The sequence below is a fragment of the Megascapheus bottae genome, chromosome 9 (assembly GCF_031878675.1).
Source record: "Megascapheus bottae isolate mThoBot1 chromosome 9, mThoBot2.hap1, whole genome shotgun sequence".
NCBI classification, from domain to species: domain Eukaryota; kingdom Metazoa; phylum Chordata; class Mammalia; order Rodentia; family Geomyidae; genus Megascapheus; species Megascapheus bottae.
Genome location: NC_143517.1, coordinates 30,560,593 through 30,585,836, shown reverse-complemented (window position 1 = coordinate 30,585,836; position 25,244 = coordinate 30,560,593). Strand labels below are relative to the sequence as shown.

The window sequence follows — 25,244 nt, the reverse complement described above, 5'->3', positions numbered from 1 at the left end:
TTTTAGCTAAGTGAAAAGCAATCAGACTTATTAAATAAATTGTAATATCCAGCCTACCTCTTAGTCATTTCTTTAAATGTCTTTAAATCTATAGAATGGTGTCATTTCCCTGTCCTGTGGCAACCACTCTGTATTAGATTCCTGTAGTTGGTTGGAAATCAAGTCCTACCAACCATGTAAGCCTTTTCAAACATCTGGCAGATTCAGGCATTCAGCTCTCTTTCTAGTTACATTAGAAATGGGCACTAGGAAGCACTAATTTAGTTAGGAAAACTATCTCTAACAGAGCTCACTAGAACCACAAATACAGATTCAGTTTCTGCCAGTAGGTATTAAATTCATGTGTATAATATCAGCTGAATGCTTGCTTAAAAACAAAAATAAAAATGTTGAAAGATCTTCATAGCCTGAATGTTTAACAAGTAGTCTCTCAGAGAACTGTTAAGCAAAAACTGTATCTTGACAAGCTGAGCTACCCACTCTATCTGAGGATGAGGTTAACCATTTCTTGTTTCCAGGTTACACAGCCAAACCCTTCACCAAATGATAAGGTGAGTCCTATTGAATCGGATCAACACCAACTTTCTAGCAGCTTACACCACTTCTCTCTCCTCTCTCCCCCTGCCCCTTTCAAAGGTAAGATTTGAGTTGCTCAGGAGGCAGAGGTAGGGGTGGGACAAAGAGAGTAAACACTATTTGGATGCATGGTACAAGTGTCAAGAGCACTGGCCTACTGAGGCCCTGAGTTCCATTTCCAGAATTGCAAAAGGGAAAAAGGTAGAGAACAGGAAGAAAAGGGAGGAGATTTAAAATGCAGCTCTGCTCATATACACATTCAACTCCACAACTGAGTGTCTACCTTTTGAATTTTCAATTTAATTATAAATGAAGTAACTGAATATATATATACACACACATACATATATATTTATGTATACATACATATATATCACTAAAGTTCCATTTTATAAAGATTATTTCAAGGGCTGGGAGTGTAGCCTAGTGATAGAGTGCTCACCTAGCATGCATGAAGCCCTGCATTCAAGTCCTTGGTACCACAAACACAGAAAAAGCCAAAAGTGGTGCTGCGACTCAAGTGGCAGAGTGCTAGCCTTGAGCAGAAAGCGTCCAAAGACAGTGCCCAGGCCCTGAGTTCAAGCTCCAGGACTTGGGGGTGGGGGATTATTTCAGTTAATTCTTACAAAAAAAAATAGTAATGAAGATTTGTTACCTTTTTCAAAAGAAGAAACTGAGGTGACAGTATTAAACAGCTCTGATACAAGCTAAATATAATAGATTTCTAACTATAGCTCAATTCATATGCCAAGTAACTAATTCATGAAAACTCTACCATTTTCTATTGTTTTTGCTTTATGTGTATTTTGTTTTGCTTAATTGATTTGTTGAGATATAGTTTATGTAGTTCAGATGGTGATCCTTTAACTCAGAGATATAGTTTATGTAGTTCAGATGGTGATCCTTTAACTCAAAATCCTCTGAGTACTGGAACTACTGGTGTCGTCTATGCCTGGCCAAGTCCTTCTATTTCTAAGGCACACAGTATCTTCTCTGGGCTAATTCACTGGAAGAATATGACAGCAGTTTTCAACTTTGAGTTCCAAGTCAAAATAGGCTTCTACTCTCCCTATTTAACCATAATTACAAATATACTAAATAGCTATCAAAAGAATGTATTCTCCGCAGTTAAATAAAGCTACTATGCTTACATTTCTGTTACTGCTAGAACTATTGAACTACCCAAGTAATTTAGAGCAAGAAGTACCATTAAGAAACACTGCAATTATATTTTTAGTTTTTAAAGAAACCTCCATACTGATTTCTATATGATTCAACAACTATTCTTGGGCATATATCCAAAGGAATTTAAGGCAGGATACAATAGAAGCACCTGCAAGCCTGTGTTTTTTGCAGCATTATTCACAATAGCCAAGCTACTAAACCATCCCAAATGCCCTACAACCAATAAACAGATCAAGAAAATATGATATATGTGGACAATAAAGTGTTATTCAGCTGTAAAGAATAGTAATGCATAGCATTTACAGGAAAACAAATGGAACTGAAGAACAAACATATTAAGGAAATTAAGCCAGGTTAAGAAAGCCAAAGGATGAATATTTTCTCTCATATATAGATCTAGACCTAAAAGATATACATTTATGTAAACACAAAGAGGGTCATATAAACATAATATATTTATAACTGTGGAACTATGTGAGGAGATTAGAGATAGGAAAAGAAAATGTTTGAGAGTAAACAATAATGAAATATACTGTACCTGTGAATGAAGATCTATGTTACAAAGATGAAATTCACTCTCTTGAATACAAGTTAGTGAGTATGGGTGAAATTAGAGTAAATAAGGGGTCAATCTGACTAAAATACTGCATACTCATGTGTGAAACCCCTTGGGGCAATCAGCATACGCTAAAAGTCAGAGTGGCAGTACAAATGGAACTGGGGAAGGAAAAAGGATAAATGTGGTCAAAATTCTGTATTATGGGCCGTGAGTGTGGCCTAGTGGTAGAGTGCTTGCTTAGCACATAGGAAGGCCTGGGTTCGATTTCTTGGTACCACATACACAGAAAATGCTGGAAGTGGTGCTGTGGCTCAAGTGGTAGAGCAATAGCCTTGAGAAAGCCCAAGGACAGGGCCCAGGACAGGCAGAAAATAAATAAGTTCTGTATTACACGTATGAATATAGGTTGCTGTGATTGGTTTGGGAAAAGGTAGGAGGAGGGAGAGTAATGAAGAAACTGAGTCTAATCATGGCACATTGTGCACATACATGGACATGTCAAAATGAAATTCCCTGTATACCAAAATAATCAACAAAAAGTCAGCGCAGTGACTTAACGCCTATAATCTTAGCTACTCAGGAGGCTGAAATCTGAGGATCAAGGTTCAAAGCCAGTTCAGGCACTAAAGTTCATGAGACTTATCTCCAATTAACCACTAGAAAACGGGAAGTAGCTCAGTGGCTTCAGAGGTTGGGTCATAGCCTTGAGCTGAAGAGCTCAGGGACAACGCGCAGGCCCAGAGCTCAAGCCCATGACCAACCCCCCCCCCCCCCAAAAAAAAAGGTTAAGGCCAGAGGAATGCCTCAAGTGGTAGAGTGCCAACCTAGCAAGTATTACAAGTGAGCACAAACTCTAATGAGTTCAAACTTCTACCGTGGAAGTAGAAAAGGAAAGAAGGAAAGGGGGGGGGAGGGAGATGAACCTTCTTAAGACAGTTCTCTTTGCATCTTAGTCTTTCCTATTTCTATAAATCATGTTTCAGTACTTTCCGGCACCTAACTCCTCCTCACATCGGTCTCAATGCACCATTTCCAGAAATTTGCAAAGTGGTTTGCTGTAGGTTTCAATGAAATGTACTAATTCACAATTCCACTCAGAGAGCTACAATTTATTTTTTAAAAATTCATATCCTGTATTTCAAACATTTACCATGTCATCATTCAGTAGTTAACATGAAAATAAATAAATAAAAATAGTACTGAAACGAAAGCAAAATGACATTGAGATCAAGAGTACAAAAATAAATAAATACAGTCAGCATTGAATGCATCTGCTTGTTTCAGGAAGAGAGAAGCATGGCCATCTTCCTCTAACTTCCACATAACAGAGTATTTTCTCCTTGACTACTAAGCATCTCTCATACAAATGGCTCCTCTCTCCCTTTCTTAACACAATGCAAATGAAAGATACATTTGTAGGGCACAGATGGGTCAAGGCCAGAGTGACTGGCCAAGTAGCTTTGCTCCCCTTGGTCTCCTATCTAATCACAAGGAGTGAGGGGGATGGGCCTCTGCTATATTCCACTGCCCTCAAAGACAATCAATCTTGCCATATTCCAGTGGATGCATGCTTGGTCAGATCTCAAGCTGTAGAGGCTGTTGTGTGTATGTGTGTGTGCACGTTGGCAGGGTTAGAACCCAAGGACTTAAACATGCTCTATAGCTTAACTCTAAGCTACATACAGTTCCCCTTGATTTCTTTCCAGCTGTATAACATGCCACATGTGCTATCATTTGCACTTTAGACTCAACTTTCCCTCAGGCAGGACCAGGTTCAAAGTTTAGACTGAGGAAAGCAGTCTAAGCTTCAGTTAGTTTCCCACAATACTCGCTTTTGTATAACATGACCACCATTGGGGGTTTTTTGTTATTGTTTTTTGCCAGTTCTGGGGCTTGAACTCAGTGCTTGAAGTACTGTCCTTGGGCTTTCTCAAAGCTAGCACTCTACTACTTGAGTCACAGCACCATGTTCAGCTTTTTCAGTGTATATGGTACCAAGGATTCAAACCCAGGGCTTCGTGCATACTGGGCAAGCACTCTACCACAAGGCCACATTCCTGGCCCAGACACTGTATTTTTTCAAAGTAAAATTCCTGGTAATCTATTTGGATGGTGGCCCCAAAAGGATTCAAGTACTTGTGCAATCTGTCCCCTCTCCTGAAATCTGAGCTAAACCTCTGATTTGCTCTAAGCAGGCAGAAGTAATACTCTGCCAATCCCAGGAGTAAACTCATGGCTTCAAAGGGCCTATTTGCTTCTAATTTTACATTATTAAGAACCATAAGCTACCAATAAAACTGGCAATCCTTACAAAAGCCACCTAGAGAGGACAGGCTAGACTAAGACTGCACAAAGAACGTAGGATACATGTGTCCATCCCTCACCTAAAATGCCAGCTGAAAGCAGTCACTACCAGCAAATCCTGCAGAACTAACCAACTGAGCCCAATCCAGGTGAACAAAACTATAAACAAATAAAACCAGTTCACAGAGCAAAAGATGCTTGAAATAATGCTTACCAGGTTTCTTGTGTTTCTGCATAATGTATTCAAATGCCAGGAAAAAAAGGGAGGTTATAGTTAATTATGTATCTCCAAATTCCCACAACCTGAGAAGACAGGTATATTTTCTTACTGATTGATGATGTCAATGACCTTATCTTCCAAGCTAGGAGAACAAACTTCATGTTTGTTGTCTCAAAATTGTACCAAATACCTAGTAGAATGTATGGCATATGGCTACTACACCAGTAGGTGTTGTGAATAAATAGCAAGTTTAAGAAATGTCAAGACTAAATCAACAAATGCTAGTTTACTATAAGTTAGAGACTATCTGACATATGGTTCTGTAGAAAAAAACTCATAAATTTAAAAAAGCTAATTTGTGGGCACTGGTGGCTCATGTCTGTAATCTTAGTACTCAACAGGCTGGGATCTGTAGTATGGGAGTTTAAAGCCACAAGAAAGCTGTACAAGTTTCTAATATCCAACTGACCAGAGAAACGCAAGGCTAGTTTGGTCATGCATGTAATCGTAGCTAAGATCTAAGGATGCCAACCAAAGCAAGAAAGGCAATTAAGACTCTCAATCACCTGAGTTATGGCTTAAGTGTAGAGTGCTAGTCAAAAAATAAAAAAAAAATTTTTTTAAAGTCCAGGGACGTTGCATAGGCCCTGGTTTCAGGTCCGATGACAAGTATGTATGCATGTGCAGGGAGACACACACACCACAGGGCTAGAGGTATGGCTCAAATGGTAGACTATCAGCCATAAGCAAGCACATGACTCTGAGGTCAAGTCTCAATACCAACCAAAGAAAAAAAAGGAAAGAAAAAGAAACTAATTTGTAAGGACTTTGGCTTGTCTTTTTCAATAGTTCAGTTTGATATGTAATTATCAAAATCATGAAATATTATATATACTTAATCATCAAAGATAATAAAACTTCAACTTCAAATCATAAAATTAAAAGCAACAAATTTTCAAAAGGAAACTAATACCTTCTTTTCACCATTGTACCTTTCATATATATCTTTTTTATTATACATTTTTATTATAATTAATAGAAGGGTTAGAGTTATATTAGCCAGATAAAAGGTGCATTACACCATATATATCTTATAAGTAATTTCAGGTAAAAAATAAATAAGTTTAGTGCGAATACTAAATAAAATTCAGCCAGCACAGACAGGAAAGTCTCCAGTTAACTTCCAAAACAGTAGGAGCAAAACTATGGTTCAAGTGATCAAGTGACAGAGCCCTAGTCTTTCAAGGCCGAAGATATACAAAGAATTTGATGTTCAAAAATCAGTACAAAAATAAAAGTTTTGCCGGAGAATGTACCCCAATAAACTTTCCTCTATTTACTCTAAAAAAATAAACGTTTTAGTCTTTGTTCTAAGTTTGACTGCAGGCTAACCATATGTTGGCATTCTTCCACTTGAGTCACATTTCCAGCCTATCCTTTTGCTAGTCATTTTGGAAATGGAGTCTCACAGATATTCTTTGCCTGGGCTTAGCTTCAAACCATGATCCACTGATCTCAGCCTCTTGAGAAACCAGGATTACAGGTGAGAGCTGCAGTGTTGTCACCTACAAGGCAATGAATCCCTTTTAACCACCTAGTTCTCAACTGTCATTTAAATATAATTTAAATGAAAATAAAATATCTACAATGAATATTATTTTATCTTAATGCCAGCAAAGAAGTGTTTTCTTGTATGTGTATTACTAATAAACTCATTGGATGTCACTAATAAAGGGCAATTTATTGGGTTTTCACTGTTCATTAGAATTATATGAACATTATTCTTATATGAAGAATTAAAGATTCCAGTCTTTCCAAAAATTAAAGAAGCAAATATAGAAGAAATTATTCTCTCTGTATTTCTCGAAAAAAAAATCAAGTAATAACAGGTTATCGGGTGCAAAAGTTAGTAATGGACTGATTAAACTATGCTACAAATAAACTAGTTACAAGTTGGCTCGTTTAATCCTTTTCATTGAATATGAGAATATGAGCATCATTTTCCTTTCTTTCCTTCTTCCTGTTTCCCACCATCCCTCATTTTTTTTTTCCTTTTTCTCTTTTTTTTGAGGGCAAGTGGGAGGGGCAACTTGTCCTCATGCTCAAACTCAGGTCTTAGATACTGTCCCTGGGCTGTTTTTGGCTCAAGGCTACCACTTGAGCCGCAGCCCCACTTTTGGCTTTTTAGGTAGTTTATTGGAGAGGAGAGTCTCATGGAATTTTTTCTGCAGGGCCTAGCTTTGAACTATGAGCTCAGATCTCAGACTCCTGAGTTGCTAGGATATTGCTATCTGCTCTCCAGAGCATCCAATTAGTCACTTAGACTCTCAAGCACATGAAAAATAAGACAAACATGCATATACCAATGGAAATCTAAGATTCAAGACTCCTATGCTTGCCTATGACCTCAGCAATCAGGTTTATGTAGATGCAGGCTTGCCCTACCTCTATATGATGCTATCATACTGATCCTCCTAAGACAAAAGTTTTGAACTTCCAATGCAAAACTCATCTGTGGAATCCTCACTACCTTCAAAGTTGAAAGTTATCAGCCTGACATTAAAAACAATGTGTTAGGGGGAGGGAAATGGAGACAAAAACATGAGAGGTTATCAATGTGTGAGAAGTAATGCACCTACTACCTGACAAATGTAACTGTAACCCATCTATACATTACCCCGACAATAAAAAATGTTTAAAAAGCAACGCACTCTCAGCTATGTTTATCTCTACACTATTCACAACAGCCAGGTGATGGAAACAACCCAGATGCCCTACTGCAGATGAATTAATACAGAAAATGTGGTATATATATATATATACAATGGAATTCTACATAGCCAACAGACAAGATAAAATAATGGCATTTGCAGGGAAGTGGATGAATCTAGAGCGAATTGAGACAAGTCAAGACCAAAGGAACAAAAGGCGCATGGTATCCTTAATATGTGGCTATTAGATCCAAACAGTACAAGAGCATACCCTATGGGCATGGTATTAGAAATATAAACATAACTACAGAGACATAAAAACCTATGACTCTGGCCGGGAGTTTGGCCTACCTAGTGGTAGAGTGCTTGCCTAGCATGCACGAAGACCCGGGTTCGATTCCTCAGTACCACATACATAGAAAAAAGCCAGAAATGGTGCTGAGGCTCAAGTGGTAGAGCTCTAACCTTGAGAAAGTCCAAGGACAGTGCTCAGGCCCTGAGCTCAAGCCCACGACAGGCCAAAAAAAAAAACCCTATGACTCTATAGACATAATGTTTTATTTCATAAATTAATATGTATCTATGATATACAAACCCTTAGCCTAATTTTGATTATGTTCTAAAAACTAAGTGTCAGCAACTGTACATAGAGATTCCCTTCTTGAACACTCGTTTGTTAAATACGTCATTTGAAATATGATGTAAAAATCAATGTTAATAAATTCTTTAAAAAAAAAAGCAACACGTTACCTTGTCTAACTTGTTTACTTCAAGCTTTCTCACCCATAAACACAAATACTCACATTAAGTACAAATACTTAATGTTCCACCCAAACAAAACTATTGCTTCTCTCTCCAGTAGATAGAACTCGGTGTTCTCTCAGATCCTTTTCTCTGCTTCCATCACCTTTACCTGACCATCAAACCTCATAGTCATCCTTCAAGCCCAAGATCCAACAGCTCTAAGAATGAAACCTTACCAAAACGATGATTTCAGGGGGTTGGGGAAGGGAAACTGGGACAAAAACATGAGAAGGGGTATCAAGGTGGGAGAAGAAATGCACCTACTACCTTATGAATGTAACTGTAACCCCTCTATACATTACCTCTATACACTACCCTGACAATGAAATAAAATTTTTTAAAAAGGGAAAAAATAAAATAAAATTTCTACCTGTCTGAATTATGAGAATGTATTGTTTATGAAATGTTTATATGTTAAAAGATAAGCTTCATGTGATGGTTCATACCTGTCAGGTCAGAACTTCTGAGGATGGCAAGTTACAGAGACCCTACCTTTCTAGTCTGTGAAGGCAAAAAACTGATAATCCTCCTCATCATAATCCCCTATCACAGTCCCACAATATATGCTTAATAATTGTGCAAAGAAGTAAAAAATATCTTAACCGTGGCAGGGTAAGCAGTAAAAGATCAACATCTCTTTCAAAGCATGGACTGGAACTAGTCCACAACATCTTGACACTTCTACCCAAAAATCTAACTTACAGCTTTTCAAGGCCCTTGTCTTCAGTATTATAAGCACGTCAGCATTTAATGGGAAGAAGGATTTGAAAATGTTGTTATATCCTAAAGAACTATGCCACATACTTTACATGGCTCAATTTCCATAGCCCGCAACATGTGACCATGACACTTTCAATTATAAGACTTACTAATGGCTTAGGGGGGAAAAAATGATCATTTATCAGCCACAACTAAAAATTCTCCTTTACAGCTAAAAGCAAGCCATAGAGATAAGAGAATACCTTTCTTTTACGCAATACGCAGACTTGGTGAGCCTGGCAGAGTGGATTTCCACCTAAGCATGAACTCTTGTAGAAACCTGCAGAGAACTGTAAACCAGGTATTTCAGGTAAATAACACCGCAGGGGCTGGGGTTGGCTGAGCTGACTCCTGGAGGTTCTTTTTCCATGACTTTTAACAGTAGCTTTTGAAAGCAGAAACTCCAATCTTGTGGCACATTTACCGCCCTCAGGAAGATAAAAACTTAACAAACTAAAAGCTCTTGGTGAAAATAAATAAATAAACAGGTTTTATCCAGGAAGAGTAAAAGTTACCAACATGCTAACTACTCCAGCTCTCCGGGTAAGGAAGGTTTCCTACAATTATTACTGGAACACAAGAAGCAACTCCAGATCGATGCACACTGCACAATCCCGGTGCGCGCGCGCACGCACACACACTCACACACAGACGCACACGCGCACACACACACTCTCTCAGGTAGAGGCTGGAAAGGCAAAGGGCACACAATGAAAATTTAAATGTTCCAAGATGACCAAAGGGGAGGGCCGGGCCACCCGAGTCGAGGAGGACCGGTGAAATCTGCAAGGTCACAGGAACCTACCGGGTCACAAAAGGTGGAGCTGGGGACGGCGGTGGAGGGGAGCTGCGGAGCCAGGGGAGCCCCACGAGTGTTTGGGGGGTTGGTTGTTTTAAATAACATGTCTGAAGAAGACGCGTTAAGAGGTCTCAGGTTTGGGGTGGAGGAACTGGGGCGCAAGTGCCGGGTACCGGCAGCGCGGCCGGAGGTGTGAGGCGAAGGTGGAAGGCGGGCGAGGAGGAGGAGGACGAGGAGGAGAAGGTCCCAGAGGAGGAGGTGGAGGAGGCTGAGGAAGCCGGGGAACTGCGGCTTGCAGAGTCACGGAAACACTCGGCTCGGACGTCCCCAGCACAGGCCCGTGACCAGGCCACCACGGGGCGAGACCCGTGACCCCACCCCAGCACCCCAGCGGACTCCCGGCCCCGGTGTGTGTGTGGGGGGGTGCGGGGCCCGAGCGCGGCGGCGGCCGTCGGCCTCCGAGCGCCCCCCTGGGGAGTCCCCGCGGGAGGGGAGGGAGTGGGGGGGGAAGCCGGCACCGCGCCCCCCGGCCGCGTCCTTACCCCGGGGCGAAGCCGTCGGCTCCGGGCGGCTCCGGGCGGCCGGGCCGGGCAGCCACCGCGGCGGCGGCGGCGGCGACGCCTCCTCCTGCAGCGGGCGCCCTCACCCTTCCGCGCCCAAGATCGCCATCTCGCAGTCGGCGCGGCGGCGGCGGCGGCGACAGCCACCCAGGCGTCGGCCCCGGCAGCCCAGGCCGCCTTGCCTCGCACTCGCTCGGAAGCTACACGCCGAGCTTGCCGACACCCGACCCACCCCCCACCCCACCCCGGCCGCGCGCCACCCTCCGCCCCCCCTACCCTCCCCGCCGACCCCACGCCTCCCTTCCTCGGGAGCGCGCCGGCCGCGTGCCTGCGATGCCGGCGCCGCGCACTTAGCGCGCGCCTTCCCGCCCGCGGGCGCGCACGCGCGCGCTGAGGTGCCACGGACGCCCCAGAGCCTCCAACTCCGGACCCAGAAGCCAGCTTCCTGCGAGCATGCGCAGGGAGGGCTCACGGAGCCTGCCTTTGGGAAAACTCTGGTCCTCCGGGTCTTCCGAGTGGTCGAATGACAGCCAATAGGAGAAGGGGGCGGGGCCTGAACCTGTGGAAGAGGCGGGGCCAACCCCCGAGGCCGGGGCGGAGGCTTTGCTGCTAGCTTGGAACTTGCTGCTGACTTGGGACTTTCTGATCCACCGCGGAATCCTGCGCGTGACCTCAGCTAAGATCCTCTGGGCACTGCCATTCTCTTCTCCAAACACACTTTGCCGCAGAAGTAGGCTGTTAATGAATACTTCCTGACCTAGCTCAGTATTTGACTTAGAACCCATTGCAAAAAGTAAAGACTTGCACTTAGTAGTTAGTCCTACCAGACTTGCCAGCTCATTTTTATTAGTAATCAGATCGCTCTCCCCCTCTGTCAACCTGTCACCCCAATAACAGAGCGAATACCTGGTGAGAAAGTTTGTATGTCAGCGGCAATTTTCCACATAAATCCTGTAAGGAAGTTTCTGTTATCTCCATTATAAAATGAGTCAACCCATTTACCTAGTGCTGATGAAGATTTGTGTAGCTTTTGTAAGATCTCCCTGTTAATACAAGTGTGCGTGGACTGCATTACTCACCACATAATCTAATCTACTTCAGAGAGCTAAAATATTCAAGCATATGTGTCTACAGTTTATTAAAAAAAAAAAAAAGCAAACACCTAATCCAATCCCCACAAATTCCCTACATCCACTTCCCAAATTTGTTGTTACCTTGGCTTCCTGTGGTCTCAGGCTAGATGTTTCTGCAACCTCTTCAAAGCCAGCCTCCTACTTCATTCTATGGGACTATTACTATTTATCACTCTAATCACATTTTAAGATTTGTCCGTTCTAAATTTTCCTTTAACTGTAGATGGCCTTTCTAAGTCTTTTTCCTCTTTTCCTGTCACAACTAAACTTTTTGGTAGAATTGTGCACCAAGAATAACAGAGGAGCAGGGTGTGGTGGCTCCAGCCTGTAATCCTAGCTACTCAGGAAGCTGAAATCTGAGGACCAAGATTCAAAGCTAGCTCGGGCACAAAAATACCTGAGATTCTTATCTCCAATTAACCTCTAGAAAAATGGGAAGTGGAGGTTGGCTCAAGGGTAGGGCGGTAGCCTTGAGCTAAAGAGCTCAGGGACAGCGCCCAGACACAGAGTCCCACCCAGCCTCCCTGACCCACAAAAAAAAAAAAAAAAAAAAAAGAAGAATAACAGGATTCCGTGAATTTGTCTCCACTTCAGTGTATCAGTTCCTGCCTCTAACTTCACCTAAATTAGGTGCATTATCCATATGATCCACAAAGATCATTCTAAAGCTTCCATCTGAAAATGTCACTTCACAATTCAAAATCATCCATTGGTTCTTGAGAAATCTCAGGATACATCAGTGATATTCAAGGCTTTAGTGCTCACATCTCTACTGCTCCTGTTTCAAAATCTCTCCAGAGATCTTTAAAGTGCTCACTCTTCTTTCAGCTTAAACACATACTGTTTCCTCTACATTTTCTCCACTTTTTGCCTTCAGGTCCATTTAAGCAAATTAACAGCTGCTAATAAACAACTGGTCAGAAGTTCCATGCATATCCCGCGGGGTCTCCACTCCTCCAGAAGTCTAAGGTTAAATCTTTCAAAGTAATCAAAGGGTGTGAACAAATTTAGCCCTTTTGAAACACTTTGGCAAGTTGCCTTCCAGGAAAGAACCCAGGATCAAAGCTCAGCTCTGTCACTGAAAGCCACATTCTGACTTGCATGGCCTTTGTCATTTTTATTTTTATGGTCTCTTCCTCCACAAATTAATATTGCAACTTCTGTAATCTGACTACATTTGTATTGTGACAAATGAATTGATATTAAGCTCACTCTGTGATTGCTTATAAGCTACAAGTTTTGGCTAGTTTACATGAAAAGGCACCTCAGTTACAATACTAGTATAGGCATATCACATGGCATTTAGTAATAAGTAAATAACTTGCTTGGAAAGCAAGTAAATGCTTGTAATTATCTAATGAATGAGCATAATACATAAGCAATAATTTATTATTATTATTAATTTTCCCACAGCATGATATGAGAAGAGATGTGATTCTCTATTGTGTGTGCAAGTGATCATAGTATATTCTTATATGAATGATTGTGATATGTTATTATTGGTCCCGATTGTCCCTTCTTTTTCTGGACTGCTCACAAGAGTAATGTTTCATGGAGATACTGAGTCACTGTAAAACTTTGTATTATTAATTTTTTTCTTCACATCCTTAGATCAAGTATTTATCTGCCTTTTGTTTCTACTTGACAGTTCACTTTGCGTTGTTGTTAAATAATTTAATCCTTTAGGATTTGTTTTGGAATGATGGTCTTTGTTTTCTCTAAGGGGCTCATTGGTATTCCCTAGACTATTTATTAAAGAATCTTTCTTATAACTATAAATGATACTAAATTATGTCCATAAGTTTGTTGATAGCTCTTCCTTCACAAACTGAAGCTGTTCTCATCCAAGTGAGTGTGGGCTATAGTCAGCAACTTGGCTATAACATATCCACTAACACAGAAATATCACTTCCAAGAATAGGTTATGAGGGAGTTTGGCCTAGCGGTTAAAGTGCTTGACTAGCATGCACAAAGACCCAGGTTCGATTCCTCGGTATCCCACATACACAACCAAGCCGGAAGTGGCAGAGACGAGACACAACCAAACCGGAAAAGTGGCAGAGACGAGACGGCGACAGAGAGCGCGGGGCCAGAGCGAGCAGAGCCAGGAGCAAGCGAGAGCTGGCCGGGCCAGAGCAAGCCAGGGCCGGAGCGAGCGGGGCCAGGAGCGAGCGAGCGGGGCCAGGAGCAGGGCCGGGCGGAAGCAAGCGGGGCCAGAGCGAGCGGGGCCGGAGCGAGCGGGGCCGGAGCTAGAAAGAGGGCTTAGCCCGGCCGGAGCGAGCAGGGCCAGAGCGAGCGGGGCCAGAGCGAGCGGGGCTTGAGCTAGAAAGGGGGCCTAGCCGGGCCGGAGCGAGCGAGAAAGAGAAAGGGGCCAAAAAAAAAAAAAAAGAGAAGGTATTGTGGTCCTTTCCACACTATGGGATCCTTAGCAGCTACCAATGGTAATGGAACAATCACCACTGAGTGAGGAACTGAAAGCATCTTGGTAGCAATTACTGAGACCTCCTGCCAAGTGCCAGACACAGTAGAAGATGATTGTACTTTGACTACAACCTCATCAGACACCTTGAGCCAAAACCACCTAGCTAAATCTCTTTCACACTCCTGACCCACAGATGTGATGAATCAACAATAAATGTTTATTGTTTTAAGAATAATTTGTGGGGGGGGGAGGGAAATGGGTACCAAGACATGTGAAAGGGTATCAATGTATGTGAATTAATGCACCTTCTATCTGGCAAATATCATGTAACCCTTTTACTAATTACAATAAAAAAAAGAAGTAATGTACCCATTACCTAACAAATATGACTATAACCCCTCTATACATCACCCCGACAATAAAATACAGTAAAAATATACTAAAAAAATTTTTAAAAAAAGAATAATTTGCCAAAAGGGAAAGGGGGAAAACAAGATGATTGGGAAGGAGTGGGGGAGGGAAATAGGGACAAAAACATGAGGAGTATCAATGCATGAGAAGTAATGCACCTACTACCTGACGAATGCAACTGTAACCCCTCTATACATTATCCCAACAATAAAAATAATAATAATTTGCCATCTGGGCAAGAGACAACCAATACACTAACCCACTGGTTCTCAACCTGAGACAATTTTGGATCCTAGAGGAACCTGGAAGTGTCTGGAGAAGATTTTTGTAGTGGTGTTTTGGAGAGGTAGTTTTCACTGGCTCTTAACAAGTAGTTAACATCACATATGTTAACACTGAACAATGCACAGGGCAATTTACATTATGATTGAAAAACCATGCACTTTGTACTCAAAAGTTTCCTCTTTCATATGTGTTTGTGAAAACCATGGGTTTGAACCATAGCCATTACTCAAATGTTTCTTTCTTCATTTCGTAACTCTTTCTGGTTTTCTCCCCATGATCCACTGCTGGTCAAAATCCAATATAGAGTGTTGCACCCATTTGGACAATGCTGCTCCTTTCAACATTCCTTTGAGGACAGTGAAATTAACATGATGCCCAACTTCTCTTCCTTGATGTCCTCTCTCCTATCTACCTTTGTCAAGTATATACATATTTATCAAATATTTTACACCTAAGGATACTATATGACTAGCAGCTGTATCCTCTGAAGCAAACTATTTTGGGTGATTGTACTAGGTGGAGCTCTGTAAATATAGAAGCATTAGCTAGATAGATACCAGTATATTTTTTTTATATTACACACACATACACACAATTTTGGGGAATTGCATCAGGTGCTATTTGGTATTTGTCACAGCAACACAGTCAAAGATTGACAAGTTCCTTGATGACTATCCATCTCCAATCTGGACAGCCAGATAAACCACTGGCAATGACAGCAGCCCAGAGTCTCAGAACAGAGTAGCCAGTGGTAGTCTTCAGTAGGAGGCCAAAGACCCAAGAGTCTCCAGACTCTCTCTTGACCCTGGTGCAGGTCAAGACTGCAAAGGTCAAAAAGTGTGAAGTGTAAAGTTCAAGGGCAACAACAGAAGAATATGCACCGTGCTGAGGGAGGAACTACTACTTCTTTAATTCTATTTTTAGTATCTACTCTGATGAACATTATAATGCTCATTATAGTGAACGTTATATAGTGTTTGGATTGATTGATATCTGTTTGTATTTCCCAATCAAAATGTTATGGCTTTCTACATTGTTTCTTCCAGCCAAGAGGAAATCCAGCTGGGATCCGCCCAGCTAAACCATTTGAAATCAGGAGATTGTAGGGGACTAGAGTAATACTTAACTGTTTAAAGTACGTTTGTTATAAAGCATTACTGAAGCAATATATAACACAAAGAAGCTCAAATGAGATTTCATTAGTGAGGACACTGTGTATTTGTATTTGAAATATGTCAGATGTTTGTACATAATAAATATCCTCACATATTTATTCCTTTTTTTCTTTCATTTGTTCTCCTTTCTTTTTTCCTTCCTTCCTTCCTCTCTTTCCTACTGCCCAACCCTTGAGCCAAGCTCATTTCCCATTTTCTGGAGGTTAAATTGGAGATAAGAGTCTCAGGTCCTTTTGTGCCTGGGCTGGTTTTGAACCTTGATCCTCAGATCTCAGCCTCCTGAGTAGCTGGGAGTACAGGTGTGAGCCATCTCGCCCGGCTTCCTTCTTTATTTCTTTGTTTCTTTCCTTCTTTATTTCACCTTCCTTTCTTTTCTTCTCCCTCCTTCCTTTCTTTATTTTTCCTTCCTTCTTTTTTCTTTCTTTGTCTTTCATGTTTGCTTGCTTTTTTCTCTCTCCTTCCTTCTTTCTTTCTATCCTCTCTCTCTTTCCTTCCTTTTTTCCTTCCTTCCTTCCTTTCTCTCTTTCTTCCTTTCTCTCTCTCTTTCTCTCTTTCTTTCTTTCTTTCTTTCTTTCTTTCTTTCTTTCTTTCTTTCTTTCTTTCTTTCTTTCATCTTTGCCTATAACTGTGGCTAGTGGGCAACTCCAGAACCTCCTGCTACATTCTCGTGGGTGCTGATATTACTGAGTGCTGGCTATTTATACCTTTTGTTTTATTTATTTATTTATTTTTACTTTACTCTTTCTCTGAAGAACTTGTTTTACTACCTTAGGGGCAGTATTGACATGAGGAAATATTTTTTCCATCACCTCAGTAGCATTTTAATTATTGAATTTTCCAGAAAGATATCTCATGCTGGTCATAGTGGTACAAACTTGTAAATAAGGAAGGCTATAGGAGAGGATTGTGGGCTAGAGGCCTGTGTGAACTATAAGGTGAGACCCTTGAGGCATGGTGGTAAAGTCAACTTTACAGAGACACAGGAAGGAAGTTTGTGGCCTGAGACTGATCTGAGATAAACACTAGAGACTCTATCGGAACAAATAACTAAAGCCTAGTGAATATTGGAACAATGAAGTTTCCTGAAATTGGTTGGGGAAGTAAAGTGAGGAGAAGGAATAGACATGTTAAAACCCTCCTAAGGCTGGGAATGTGGTTTAGTGGTAGAGTGCTTGCCTGGAATTCATGAAGCCCTGGGTTCCATTCCTCAGTATCACATGCACAGAAAAAGACAGAAATGGTGCTGTGACTCAAAAGAAGCTCAGAGACAGTGCCCAGACCCTGAGTTTAATCCCCATGACTGGCAAGGAAACAAAAACAAAAACAAAATCCTCCTTGAATTCTCCTTGTCCAACGGACTCATGCTAATAAAAAATATAGGGAAAAAGACTATGGCTCAGACTCAAAGGAAAATAGGCTCAACCGTTTCTCTCATTTGTCATAATCAGTAGAAACCTTGGGCTCTCCTAGCAGAGATTTACAATAGAACGAAACCTAGATACATAAGGCCATATAGTATGACACTAAATGAAAGGACCTCCAGGATAAGGAAACAAAAGCCATATAATGAGTAATTGTTGTCCTTAATGTACTATGTTATCTCTCATCTCTTTTGTTGTCTCTTGGTTATCTCATAATGTTACAGTATTTCACCTTATTATCTGATATATTGTATATATGGGTATTTGGTTATTTGAAAGAGGATAGGGAAGGGGTGAAAACAAGATGAGGGGTGGGGATGGGGGGAGGGAAATGGGGACCAAGACATGAGAAAGGGTATCAATGTATGTGACGTAATGCATCTTCTATCTGGTGAATATAATGTAACCCTTCTATTAAGTACAATAAAAAATATATGAAAAAAAAAGACTATGGCTCTAGTGAAATAGCACTTCAGAGCCAGCCACTGGTTGGTGGCTCATGAGTATAATCCTAACTACTCAAGAGGCTGAGATCTGAGGATTGAGGTTCAAAGCCAGCCTGGGCATGAATGTTCATGAGACACTTATGTCCAATAAACCACCAGAAAACCAGAAGTGGTATTGTGGCTCAGCATGGTAGTGTGGTAGCCTTAAGCTGAAGAGTTCAGGCACAGCACCCAGGAGGGAAAGGTGAAATAACACTTCAGTTCAAACTCCAGTATAGTCACTATATATATAAGATATTAAGAAATTGGAGGGCCACTCCTTGGCATTTATTCAAATGTCCAGAAACAAGAACATACTAAAGCCACTTGCACAACAATGTAGCACTATTTATCATAGCTAAGATGTGGAGACAACCCAGATGGCCTTTAGTAGGTGAATGGTCAACAATGTGGTATTTATACACAATGGAATTCTATGCTGCCATCAGAAAGAATGACATCACCCCATCTATAAGGAAATGGAAAGACTTGGAAAAAATTGTATTAAATGTAGTAAGCCAGACTCAAAGGAACATAGAGTCAATGGTTGCCCATATTTGTAATAATTAGTACACATCTAGGACTCTCCTAGCAGAGGATTACAATAGCTCCAAACCCAGGTACATAGGTCATATAGGATGAGACTAAATAAAAGGATCTCTAGGATATGGAAAGAAGAGCTTTATCTTGGATGATTGTTGTTCTTAATGTACTGTGTTATTTCTTTTCTCTTTTGTTGCCTTTTGGTTAATCGCATATTGCTACTGTATCTTACTTTTCTACCTGGTATATTGTATATATGTTTATTTGTTTAGTTGAAGCAGGAAAGGACAGGGGAAAAAAACAAGATGATTGGGAGGGGGTGGGAGGAGGGAGAGAGGGACAAAAACATGAGAAGGGGTATCAATGTGTGAGAAGTAATGCACCTACTATCTGGTAAATGTAACCCCCTATACATTACAGTGACAATAAAAAAAGAAAAAAAGAAATTGAGGGGCCAGGAGTATGATGTAGGTGCCAGGAGTCTAAACTGGCCTAGTGGTAGAGTGCTTGCTTAGCATGCACCAAGACCCGAGTTCGATTCCTCGGTACCACATACATAGAATAAAGCCTAAAGTAGTGCTGTGGCTCAAGTGGCATAGTGTTAGCTTTGAGGAAAAAGCCCAAGGACAGTGCTCAGGCCCTGAGTTCAAGCCCTAAGACTGGGGGAAAAAAGAAAAAGAAAAAAGGAAGAAAAGTTGGATTAAGAAGTTTATGTGATCAAGACAATAAAAATAATGACATTCTTTGTTTTAAATTCTCATGTGGATTTAAGCTATGGATGAGAACCAAAGAGAAGACATTCGGGCTTGTGAATATTTTCCTAGTTACATTTTTTGACGATTTAGCCTTTAAATGTCTGTCTGAGAAAATTTCGGAGACTATGAGGTGAAGTCTTGGCTCTTATTTCTTAGGGAGAGAGAAATTTCTAAGTAGCAAACAAAGATGATTTCAGTTCCTTCCTTCCTTCCTTCTTTTCTTTCTTTCTTTCTTTCTTTCTCTCTCTCTCTCTCTCTCTCTCTCTCTCTCTCTCTCTCTCTCTCTCTCTCTCTCTCTCTCTTTCTCTCTTTATGCCAGTTCTGGGGCTGAACTCAGGACTTGGGCACTGTCCTTGGACACTTTTTGCTCAAGGCTAGCACTCTACCACTTGAGCCACAGCATCACTTCCCCCTTTTTCTTGGTATGTGGTACCAAGGAATTAAACCCAGGGCTTTGTGTATGCTAGCCAAGCACTCTAGGATTAGGCCAAACACCTGTCCCTTCAGTTACAGTTAAAGAATTTATTGACCATCAGTTACATGCCAGGAATTAAAAGTGCAAAATTGGGAGACAAAATATAGTCTCTGCCCTAAAGGAATGTATTCAAATAATGATATCAATGTACTCTAAAAACCCAGTGATGGAGATTATACAAAGCTTGCTGTGATTGGAAAGTGTGGAGTATGAGAAGGAAAACCAAGTCTGTCTCAAGAATTTAAAGATTGAATAAAAGCAAAAAGAAAGATTTATGCTGGGTGCAATGCTGCATGCCTGTAATCTCCACACTCGGGAGAATATAATAGAAGAATCTTGAGTTGGATGCCTCCCTGGGATGAATAAGGAGTTTCTGTATCAAGAAACCAAACTCAAGGGTTTATATGAACAATACCTAGCTTGAACAGTGGTGTGGTCTCTGAAATAACAGAGTATGATGTAGAATTGAAAGTTTCATTTGCCCAAATAGAATAAAAAATATGTTAGGTGTTTTGTTTTATTTCATATTTTAGGAAAATAATATTTGAACCTTCTGGGTTTTGTAAACTCCTTGTAGACAGACAGCGATGCAGATAGAGATCAAGATTTGTTATTTTCTCCTGCATCTCAACACCCAATAATGTGCCTGGTACTATGTATGAATACAGCTAATAGTTTTTGAACAGATTACTTAATTATTAAGCCAGTAAACCTTTGCCAGAATCCAGTAACAAATATATTTTATTTGTTTGCTTGTAAATAATTGTCTTGAAAAACTTGTCATTCTTTTTTTTTTTTTTTTGGTGCCAGTCCTTGGACTTTCTCAAGGCTAGAGCTCTACCGCTTGAGCCTCAGCACCATTTCTGACTTTTTTCTATGTATGTGGTACGGAGGAATCGAACCTGGGTCTTCATGCATGCTAGGCACGCACTTTAACCAGTAGGCCAAACTCCCGGCCCAAACTTGTCATTCTTAAATTGGCTTCAGGAAAGGATAACTTAATATGCTGCCATTTATTTACATATTGAACACATGCATTTTTTTTTGTTTGTCATATGGCTTGAACTCTGGGCATGGGCCCTGTCCCTGAGCTGTTTAGCTCAAGACTATGGCTCTACCACTTGAGCCACAGTACCACTTCTGATTTTCTGGTGGAGACAAGAATTTCACCAGCTGACTCTGAACTGCAATCTTCAGATCTCAGCCTCCTGAGTTGCTAGGATTACAGCATGAGCCACCAGCATCTGGCTGTGCAATTCTTTTATACATATACATCTACCTTTTCATATTCATTTGGCATAAACTTACTGGAAACTTGCTTAGGTGCTGGCCCTGTGCTACACAGATTTGATATTAACAAGTAAGACGAGTCTGGATTATAATATAGCGTCTCGTCCACCAAAGAAGGCAACAATTACATGCACACACTGATATTGTAAAACATCTATGGGAGTTTGTAACAATATCTTATAGCAGGGATTGCAATGCAATCATTATGTAACACTGTAATCCCATTTTGATATCTCATTCTTCATGATCTATCTATTATAAAATAGATATAGGAAATGTGTGTCACATAGTAAAGTGTCACTAACAAAAATGCTTGTTGAATGTCTGTCAAGGTAATTAATGAATTTGTCTTTTTTGGTTTACTGGGACTGCTGTCAAAACCCCTATATTCAGGGCTGGGAGTTTGGCCTCGTGGTAAAAGTGCGTGCCTAGCATGCACGAAGACCAGGGTTCGATTCGTTGGTATAACATACATAGAAAAAGGCAGAAGTGATGCTCTGGCTCAAGTGGTAGAGTGCTAGCCTTGAGAAAGCCCAGTGGGGACAGTGCTCGGGCCCTGAGTTCCAGCCCCGGGACTGGCAAAAACAAAAACAAAAACAAACCATTGTAGTAAGATGGACATAAGGATTCTTCTCTTAATGATACATCTATAAACTGGTCAACTAATCATGGCCACAGAGTAGATGAGTTATGATGTCTAATATTAACTATCCAACATTCCATTAAAGTCAAGTCACACATAAATCTTAATTTAAATATAAATAAGATTATTAGCCAAATACATCTATTATTGGGGTTTTAGTTGGTTTATTTGTTTTTTGTAGTACTAGGAATTGAACTCAGGGCCTATATGTGCTAGCCAGATACACTACAACTTGAACCACACCCTAGTTCTTGTTTATTTCTGTGTTAGATTGGTGGGTAGTGGGGTTGTGGTCCTGGACTTGAAACGAGAGTCTTATTCTAATAATTATTTGATTTTATTCAATAGATACTTATTTAAGATTCATATACATTTTGCAGTAGATGTGAGGAATGCAAAGAAGAAGAATACCAAGTGTGACCAAAAAAGAGAGTGGTCATCTTTGCCTTTGAAAATGGACTCTGTCCTGGAGTGTGTGGTACCTCTTGCCTGTAATTCCATCTACTCAGGAATTGGAAATAGAGGAAGTTTGTGTTCTAGGTCAGACATGAAAAAATACATAAAGAAAAAAGAAAAAAGATTGAGGCATAGATCATATAGCACACTGCTCACCTAGCAAGTATGAGGCCTTCACTATGGGGCGGATGGAGGGGGGAAGAAACTTCACCTGCAGTGCTGGTTAGTGTATTGAAGGACATAGAAATTTGTTAATGTGAGTGTAAAAGAAAGATATACAAGGAATATGGTACAGTATATGTAAGTACAAGGAAGACTATGAACACTTTCTAGTCACTAGTGCTGTATCACTTGAGCCACAGTGCCACTTCCAGATTTTTCTGAGTAATTCATAAGAAGAGTCTCCTCAGATCTCAGCCTCCTGAACAGGTGGCATGAACCACCAGCACCTAGCTTCCCCTTCCTTTCTTATTGAGGTACGGGGGCTTTAAGTCAGGGTCTTGTGTTTGCTAGGCAAGTGCTTTACCACTTCAGCCACATCCTAGTCTGAGACCCTTAAAATTATTTTTATTCACATCCATGTTTATTATTCCTTTACAAATTTCTTCTTTGCTAGACTAAAACTGTTAGATCAAGATTGACAAAATATCCATCTTTAGCATGGTTACAATTTGATTTCTCTTTCAAAAATGGAAAAATGCTGGGCACAGTGGCACAGGCCTGTAATCCTAGCTACTCAAGAGGCTGAGATCTGAGGATCAAGGTTCAAAGCCAGCTGGGGCACAAAAGGACCTGAGACTTTTATCTCCAATTAACCTCTAGGAAACAGGAAGTGGGGCTTGGCTCAAGGGTGAGGTGGTAGCCTTGAGCTGAAGAGCTCAGGGACAGCATCCAGCCCAAGTTCAAGACCCAAGACCCACAAATAAAAAATAAAATAAAAAGTAACCTCTATGGTAGTTGTGAGTGGTAACTGGACTTCATAACTGTATTTAGTTTTATACAGGCTACCCATTGTCTTCTTCCCTGCTGAGAAAATCTTTCTTTTGGCAGCTCCTGTAATTACTGTATTTCTGTCACCAGAGCATACAATCTCCAGCTCCAGGATCTTGCCACATTCAGAGGAAAACAAGCCTAGTTGGACCAATCAAATTCTCTTACACAAGAATTTCAATTAAGGTGTGAGTAAATTTGACGTATTAATCCTTTCTGGGTGCTGGGGCTGGAGTATCTGGTAAAAGTCTGAGTCAGAAGATACCATTGCAGTGCAGAGTTTGTGTTAACTAGAAGTTACCCAAGAACAGACACCAACAGCCTAGTGAAAGATGCCTGGCTACGTAAAGGGATTGACATATAGAATGAGGCAGAACAGGGGAATGGTGCTCTCCACCATTTTTCAAACATTTTTAAGGCCTACTGGTTCTATTTGCAGTTGCATTGTGTAAGATTGTACTTCAAATGAAGTCTCTGTTCAGCTGGGCTAATGGAACATCTTTCCCAAATCCTTAAATAAATGACTTAGGATAAGAATCTATATAGCAATTTCAGAGTATCTGATAGAGTTTGCATGGCGAATGTCTCCCCATAGGCTTGTGTGTTGAAGGTTTGGATCTTGACTGGTAGACTCATTCATGGAGAGGTGATTGGACCATGAGGGCTCTCATACTTTCAAAGGAATACTCTTTTGCTGGGTTTGGAATATGATGGCATTTTTGAGACATGGGGCCTAGTTGGAGTGTGCCTTTGACCCCTGCCTGTCTGTTCTCTGTGCTCAGACTCCATGAGGTGATGAGCTTTGCTCTCCCAAGGCCTTCTGCCATAAAGTTCTATTTCATCATAGGCCTCAAAATAAGGGATCCAGCAAGCCTGGTCTGAAGTGTTTGATACTGTGAGCCAAAGTAAAGCTTCCCTCTGTAAGTTGATTTTGCTCCAAAGTTTTGACACACTGAAAGCAAAACAAAACAAAACTGGACTAACACAGTGCCTCAAGTTCTCTAGCAGTGTAAGCACACCTCTGGAGGAAGTGTCAGGTGTCCTCACAGTGCCTTGAGCTTCCTCTGTCTTTGTCGATATATGTTCTTCCCAGACATTACATTTTTTAAAGCTAATTTATAGTTTCCTTAGCCATCAAGCAGGTCTAGATTTGGATATCTTACTTAGCTTATTCTTCTGTACCACCAAGGCTTCAAAGCATAACCCAACTTCAGTTGGGAAAGTAGTTTCGAGAGCATTAATGGAAAGCTTTACAGGCCTGGAGTAGAACTTGCCTAGCACATATGGGGCTCTGGGTTTGATCCTGAGCCCTGGAGGAACAAAACAGAACAAGAAGGCATTACTGGAGTTTTGTAAGAATAGGCAAATTGGCAAAAATCCTGGTGCTGACATAGGGAAGGCAAAACCAAGTGATGCCAGGATGTCATCATTGTGGGGCATGCTGGCAGCATGCTCTATCCAAGTCATAATAATTAGACAGGATTAGGCTCTGCACAGGATCAGACAAACTTGCTTCTGTCTCAGAAAGCAAGCAGGATAGTCCAGATTTCGTAGTAGTGAAAAAGAGGTGCTGTTCAAGATTAAAATCAATGGCATTAGGGAATCAAGAAAAACATAAATAATCCATGGCAGAGGGCATGCTAGGAGAAGCAGCTATTTCAGTGAAGGAGTGTCAGCTGAAAGAGGCCTATATTTCAGAACAGCTCCAAACTTCTGGTCACCATGAACTTGAAGCAAACAGCAGGCTTGTCCCATAGGTATGAATGCACCGACATTTGCACTGACTTGGGCTTCTGGAGCTAGTCCCATACCATAGAGAGAGCCATTTCAATGTCACTCTGGCTTAATTTCTCCATGATCCTAAGCATCATCTGAAAATTCTCTTTTCTTTTTTCTATGTATATATTGCAGGATTGAGTTCTGTCTTATTCCCCAAGGTCAAGCAAAGCAGCAGGTACATGCTCATGTGCTGGTCTGCAGACAGCTCATTCTAGCCTGGCTCCCCAGGGGATGATAAGCCCCCACATCCAAGGTGGAGCATTCCACTATAGGCCAGGTCAAGAATACCACCCTGGGCCTCCAAGAGACCCCCATCCATTCTTTAATCTTGCTCCCTTGTTAAGCCCTAGATAAACCTACCACCAAATCCAGTCCCTTGCACAACCTCCAATTCCTCTGCCAGGTGTGTGTCTCTTGCTGTGCTCAAGTCCAGCCTAATTCTTTTTTCATTCTCCTCCATTTTGCTTATGCACGTGTGTGTGTGTGTGTGTGTGTGTGTGTGTG

At 41.1% G+C, this 25,244-nt stretch overlaps 1 protein-coding gene across 4 annotated transcripts in view; it reads right to left on the bottom strand.

The window, feature by feature from the left end:
• Wwp1 (WW domain containing E3 ubiquitin protein ligase 1) overlaps nucleotides 1–10,708 on the bottom strand; it is an 85,215-nt gene extending 74,507 nt beyond the window's left edge. For 2 of the 4 annotated variants that reach the window (XM_090339018.1, XM_090339020.1), the window contains exon 1: nucleotides 10,460–10,707. The gene's annotated coding sequence lies outside the window, so the exon portion shown is untranslated. Of the gene's footprint in view, nucleotides 1–9,321; nucleotides 9,343–10,459 lie in introns of those variants that run through there. The other 2 variants (XM_090339022.1, XM_090339019.1) reach the window with 2 other exon arrangements.
• Nucleotides 10,709–25,244: the final 14,536 nt, after the last annotated feature.